Here is a 7,358-nt window from a genome sequence, read left to right on the forward strand (position 1 = left end):
GTTCTGAGACATTCAATCTTTCACAGCCATTGTGCCCCCCTAATGGCACTGTGTTTGTTTGTGGAGGTAATAAGGCTTTTACTCAACTGCCTGCTAACTGGACTGGACTATGTATCTTAGCTGCCTTACTCCCAGATGTAGACATTATGCCAGGAGATGAGCCTGTCCCTATACCAACAATTGACTACATTACAGGGCGACCTAAACGCGCTGTCACTTTCATTCCTCTACTTGCAGGACTTGGAATAACTACAGCAGTGGCCTCAGGTACTGCTGGTTTGGGGGTCTCTCTTACTCAATATACTAAATTATCCAGACAATTGATTTCTGATGTACAGATACTTTCAAGCACCATACAAGATCTTCAAGATCAGGTAGATTCCTTGGCAGAAGTGGTCCTACAAAATAGAAGAGGTTTAGACCTTCTAACTGCCGAACAGGGAGGCATTTGTTTGGCTTTGCAGGAGAAGTGCTGCTTCTATGCCAACAAGTCAGGAATCGTTAAGGACAAGATCAAACAGCTGCAAGAAGACCTAGAAAAACGCCGACGAGCACTGGCTGATAATCCACTATGGACTGGATTCAGTGGACTCCTTCCCTATCTCCTTCCCTTCTTAGGTCCCCTCCTTTTCTTGCTGCTAGTCATATCTATAGGTCCTTTGATATTCAACAAGATTATGGCTTTCATCAAAGCTCAAATTGAGGCTATACAGGCAAAACCTATTCAGGTTCATTACCATCGGCTGGAGATGATGGATTGTGATGGTGCAACATTTGATCAATATTAGATCCTAATAGACCATCATCCCTGTGCACTGAACTGGTCAGCCAATGACGGGTAAGATTCATGGGAGCGCATACCAACCTAAGACAGGAAATGAGGGCTAGAGCTTCATTATCCAATGACGGGTAAGGATGCTGCTCTGGCACAGACAACCTAAGACAGGCGCAGTTCCCGAGGGATTGTCACTCCAGCTCTATAAAATAAAAAAGGGGGACCTGTCCGGAGCCGGCAGGTCACGCGCCCTGCCTTGCCTCAAGGTCATGTGCCTTGGCTCATGGTCACGCGCCTTGGCTCATGGTCAGGCGCTTTGACTCATGGTCGCGCCTCATGCTGAGCTAAGATGGCGCCTGCCAGATGCTGGTGGGGCGTGCCATTACCTGTTTACACACCTGTCAGACTATACCAGGTGCATCACACTAGATTGCGTGGTGCTTCATGATTGGACAACTACACTTCCTTATTGGAGTTCTGGTGCGAGACTAGTCTTGCCTTCGCGCGCTTTACTCTGATTGGTTTCTGTACTTTATATTAACTGTGTTTATTCCTCTAATAAACGAGACTTGATCAGGCTTTTGTCTTGTCTCCATTTCTCGTGTCTCTTGTCTCTTTCAATCCCAGCACCCCCCTCCAGGTACCCGTTGATGTCCTGCGGGCCGGGACAACCATGAAGCTGAGAAGGCCACCACTGGAGCCTCTCCATCCTCAGGAATATTCTCCTCCTCTCCTAAGTCTCCTTGCCTGTGGTCATGCACTGAGCATCAGGGAAGACCCTGTTCATCCATGATGTTCATTTTTGCATGTGCCTCTCATCACCAGTAGCAACACTTTCTGTTCTTCCAGCTCTTTCTCTAGTGCATCTTCATTGAAAACCTTCAATTTCAGGGAGGCTTCTAGTCCACTGACTGTACAGCATTCCTCACCATTCTTCAGGCCCTTCTTTAGCCACTTTATCCAGAACTCTACCCCTCAAACACACCTCTTCTGCTCCTTCTCCCTCTTCCCTAATCTCTCAAAACACCCCTACATAAACTCTTTGCTCCTGCCACACCTGTATCTTCTCTATTCTCTATCTGTAGTAGTCCCCACAAGTACCAACACCAAACATTTTCATGATGTTCACTGGTATTTCCTTGAGAAAAACGAAGCAATCAGAGGGGCACTCTCACTCCTTCCCAACACTGAGTCTGCACTAGTGACCTCTACTGTTCACCATGGAGGAAGTGACAGAATCCTATTGAGTCTTTCACTTGGATCCTATGCCCATCTGCCTTCTCAATTTGGGATTTCCCAGAATTGTCACACTCCCCATTTCTTCTGAATTCTTTTACCTACAAATATACTCTTTTTTTCACTTACTATACCACATGAAGTCAAACCTAAAGCCATCCCTTACCCATATGCTTTTATCATATGATTACATTTCTCTGATGCTCCAAGCAGCAAACATCTCTATTCTTGTTCAATAAACATGGTACAAACATTGAAATCAGTTCAGTGGAGCTTCTACATGAATGCCTTCAAAAGAAAAATGCTTTTTAAAAGGACATTTGCAGCTTTCATAATGCCTAACCCTATGATTGCATCCTCATCCTCTCCAAACTACATCTCCAGATGCCATTAGCACATTTGACAATTGTCTCCTTTTCAGAGCTACTTCTAGTTTTCCATTCATCCATCCACCTGTGTATCTATGCACAATTCCACCTGTCCATGCATGCATCCATCCATTCACTCACCTACCTCTCTATGCCTCCTTTTGTCCTTGCCTCCCTACCTTCTTCCCTCTCTTCATTTATGTTTCTTTAAAAATTTTGGATTTGTGAAAATGATGCTCCTGATGTATCACCAACAATATTGGCACTTCACTCTTTCTCACTATCTCCTTCAATTTGTGTGTGTGTGTGTGTGTACAGGTTTCATATTTTCAATCAGTTCTGTAAAGGATATCCTAAACACTACATGAGACACAACAGAATATTTTTTCTTCCAGCATTAAAAAATGACATTCAAAAAAATTTTAAGAAGCTTGTCTATATAATCAGGGTGGTGATCTTGAATTTTAAGAAAAAATATCATGTTCTTTACAGATTGCTTAGAGGTACATTTGGAAATTGTTCTGTAGTCATGATAAATATTGTATATAGGTTTTAAAAATGTCCCCACTTTAGCTTTAAAAAATTAGACTGGCCAAACTTTTCTTTTGCCAGAAACATTGCTCCTGAGAGCCCAAACTAAAGACCTGGTAAAAGGGAAAATATCTGAGCTCAACAAATGTCCAAGAATTTGTCTTTAAATGAGAAAAAAATTAAATGGAGTTTTTTTTTCTGGTTGTATATGGACACAATATCTTTGTTTTATTTATTTATGTGGTGCTGAGGATCAAACCCAGTGCCTCACACATGTGAGGCAAGTGCTCTACCACTGAGCCACAATCCCAGCCCACATGGAGCTTTTAAAAAAGTCTTTTAACAAGCTACCTTGGGAGCTCAATTCAAAAATAGAAGTCGATATACTAAAACATATTTCAACACAGCTCCAAAAATCTTTATAAATACAGTGATTTGGAAGGATGATCCTGAATCAGAAGTGTTATTCCTTGTGTATCTACTTTACATGTGTATACCTCAACTTAGTTGTCAAAATCATCTCAGTAATTTCCTCCTGAGTAGTGATCATAGCCACCCTGGCTTCTGCCACTATAGTCTTGGGACCGTCTGTATCCATATTTATATCCTCCAGGTCGACTGTCATACCTGCCACTCACTCCCATAGTCCTGGTTCCCACCACCTCTAGAATAGCTGTGACCATGCTCATGGGCTCCAAAGGCACCCCATTTGGTGCCCTAGGCAGACTTGCCTGGACCATCCACATGGATCTGGTGGTCATCCAGGGACTCTTCATTCATGGCTTTCATGGCATCTGGGGCATGTTCTGGGTTGGTGATGGCGATGAAGCCAAAGCTCTGGGATCACTGAACCTTCTGGTCCTCAACAACAACCACCTCAGAAATAGGCCCAAAGCTGCTGAAGTGGTCTTCCAGTGCCTGCTCATCAGTATTGAGGGTGAGTCCTCCCATGGAGAGCTTCCCTTCTTCAGAAGACATGGAAGTGAATTTGAGTCCTGGAAATTAAAAGTAAAAAGTTGGAGAGACAGGAAGCTTTGAAGAGCAGGGAGAATAGGGAGACTACCATGTGGGAAGACACTTGATCACTATCTGCTTTTTGATATTCCATTTCTACATGAGATTTCACCAAGTGCCCTTCTCATGCTACACTCTCCCTTTGGGTTATTTCTTCCATTTTTCCATCATATAGCAGTCTTAATACCAACATTAGGGTCTCTGTTCCATTATCACCTTCTCAGGGAAGCTTCCTGTGTCCACCCACTTTAAACCAGTTATTCCTGGACTATCCCCTAGGTTTTTTTTGTTCTTGACACTTTTAAAAATCAGGATGCTTTCATTCATTGCTTGGTTGCTCTTCTGTTGCTCCCTAGTTCAGAGTTAAATCACTAGTAAGAGCAGAAACACCTACTAATACAGGATCCATAAATATTTGTTTAATGCTGAATAAAGAGTCACTTGAGACCTCCTGCTTCCTTGTCAGGATGGAAAACATTACTGAAGAATCTCTCTCCAACTCTTTAAGCAGTTTTAAAATGCTTATACTCCCCATAATAACTTCTATGGGATTTGAGGTGCATTTATTAAAGGCATAAGGAAATACCTTGCCCTGCCTTGCTTTTCTCCTTCATCATACAACTATCTTCTAAGAGGCACATATCTGATAAATTTGAGGAATAATGCATAAGATGTTAGTTAATGAAAATGTCTAGGCTTCCTGAAAGTGTCAGGACTAATACAGATACAAATATGCACTCAGACTTGCCCCAATAACTCCTTGAACTTGTCACAAGATTCAGCATAGTTCATCTGTGATGCCAAATATCCTTAAATGTTATCAGACATTTAAGGGGAGAGACTGCATAATAGTGAAGTTTTTTGGGTATGCACATTGAGACTACCCATGCAATACCTTGCATTATGGTTTGGATGAGGTGTCCTCCAAAAGTTCACATGTGAGACAATACAAGAAGGTTCAGAGGAAAATGATTGGGTTGTAAGAGTCTTAACCCAATCAGTGATTTAATCCCCTGATAGGGATTAACTGAGTAGTACCTGAAGTGGTAGGGTGTGACTGGAGGATGTTGGAATTGGGGCATGGCTTTGGGGCATACATCTTGTATCGGGAGAGTGGAGACTCTCTCTCTCTCTCAGCTTCCTGATGGCATTGTGAGCTGTTTCCCTCTGCCACACTCTTCCACCATGATGTTAATCCTCACCTTGAACCCTGAAGAATGGAACTGGCCTTCCATGGCCTAAGACCTCTGAAGCTATGAGCCCTCAAATAAACTTTTCCTTCACTACAGTTGTGCTGGTCAGATCCTTTAGTCATAGCAGCAAAATAGCTGACTAAGACAGCTTGTAAACTCCTTTTAGTATAGGGTAACTCTCTTTGAACCCAGGGCTTACTTTATTTTAGAGAGCATGTCCTGCTGATGATGGTGCAATGGGCGATATTTGGAATTCCTTGTATTTTATGTTTTTCTACCTATTAACCAAATTCATTCCTACATTCCAAATGAATTTGGAATTGGAAGAGAAAGTACAAACCCTAAAGACTTCCTTTATTATGGAGTTACTCTGAGAACCCTGTGTCAGCATGAGTGATAAAATAAGAATATTCTGCTCCAATCAGGGGCATAAAAGGCAGAGACAGGTAAAGTCAGAGGGAGGTCAGACTCTGTCTCCTCAGTCTCCCTTCTATGGGCCTTATCCCAGACATCAGAGGTATGTCAGGGATATTTAACCAATTCTGACTTGGGACTCAGAAATTTACATTGCAGGGTGAAGCATAAACTTTCTGGGGCAGAAGGATAGCTGCAGTTTAGGAATTTAGATATCCGATGCTGATCTTGCTTCCTTCTGTGTTTTAGGTCATATCACAGGTGACATTACCTGAGGGGTGTTGTAGGAAGTCCATTATGGCTAGGGGTTAGGTGACAGTGCAGTTGAGGCAGTGTAGTCAATGGCCCTAGACAGGGACAGGATGGAAGATGAAGTCCAGATTTAGAGGTCTGCAGATACCACCACAGATGAGAAAGACAAAATTCAAGTTACATCAGCCACATAACTGGGTGAGCAGGTCAGCATCACCAGTAGGAAGCAGGGAGAAAAAAGTCATTCAGAAAGAAAACTGATTCTCGCCCATAGAAATGCAAATTAATTCACACAAGTATGATATGCAATTGATTATTGTTTTGCACCTATCGTAAATTCATTTTGAAATTCTGAAAAAGAGTCATTCAGCCCTCAGGAATAGATATACTGCTCTACCTCTGATCACCATCTTACTAGATGCACTGAGTATACTGCAATCAACATAAGAATGTCACAGACCCTTTCCTTTGCCATCACAGACAATCAAACACCATATAGACACCTTCCCCACTTGGAAAGGAGTAAGGGATGGGGTAAAAATCTGAGAGACAGCATTGTCACAAAAACATTTTGAGCATTTGTACAAATGAGTCATATACATGGTAGCATAAGATGGCACTTACCAGATCAGATGTTAATCTAGTGTTGATTCCCTTTACTATCTAGTCCAAAGGGTAGATACTCATGATGATCAGATGAGTCTGAGCATAAATGATACCATGTGCCCATAGGATCTGAGGAGCACAAGTGAATTTTTGGTTTCTGCACATCATCTTCACTAACTCCACCTCTGATCACCATCTTACTAGTCCACGTGAGCAGGGGGATGGAGTATCCTTTAACCCAGTACAATTTGAAACCCCATAAGCAGAACCTCTAAACAGCACAGAAAGAGGAGGGTAACAGAAGACTGACACAGAGTGGAGGAACTCAGAGTAGTCCTATAGTGAGCAGGACCACCTTAGGCCAGACATTCCCTTCCCCAAGTGATGTCAGGCTCCACTATCCTTTACCAATATTAACCCCATTTCCCAGGGCCTAAGTCCTGGAACATGGAGTCATAAAAAGTCTGTAGAACTGTGTACTGCTGTAGAAAAATCACAAAACCCCATGTTAGAGCCACTGCATATTCATAGTCCTCTTTGTCTCTTGGGAGCTTAGTGCTGGACAACAGGTTTATCTTGTGACTCTTGTTCCTCCCCTAGTTCTTTGTGAGGGGATCCTAAGATTTTCTCTGTCTCCTCAAATGCTCCACAACACATCTGTGTCTCAGCTCTTAGCCAAAGCACATTCCTATTCTTATCTGAGACCCAAGCAGGCAGGAAAAGAAGGGCTTCAGTGCTGGAATGGGGCATGCCTTCTGTTATCTTGGCCATTTTCTTCTGCTCATCTGTACTGGGTCACTCAGCTCAGGCAACTGCCCAGTCAGAAAAGCCAGAGCAGATGGGAAAACACAACACTTAATTTTGTCTTTCTGTAACCAAAGGTGGAGACAAAGATCTGAAGTTGGTTACCAGGGAAACTGAAGCTTAATCCACCTGACTGAATACAAAAACAAAGAACTGGAAACTCAG

At 42.6% G+C, this 7,358-nt stretch overlaps 1 pseudogene across 1 annotated transcript; it reads right to left on the bottom strand.

Annotated features, from left to right (window-relative positions):
* Positions 1–1,452: 1,452 nt before the first annotated feature.
* On the bottom strand, positions 1,453–4,871 carry LOC306651946 (RNA-binding protein 3-like; annotated as a pseudogene). The gene has a single exon. The product of its transcript is annotated as an RNA-binding protein 3-like (transcript).
* Between the last annotated feature and the right edge of the window lie 2,487 nt (positions 4,872–7,358).

This window comes from Sciurus vulgaris, assembly GCF_902686455.1.
Source record: "Sciurus vulgaris genome assembly, chromosome: X".
Classification (NCBI taxonomy): Eukaryota; Metazoa; Chordata; class Mammalia; order Rodentia; family Sciuridae; genus Sciurus; species Sciurus vulgaris.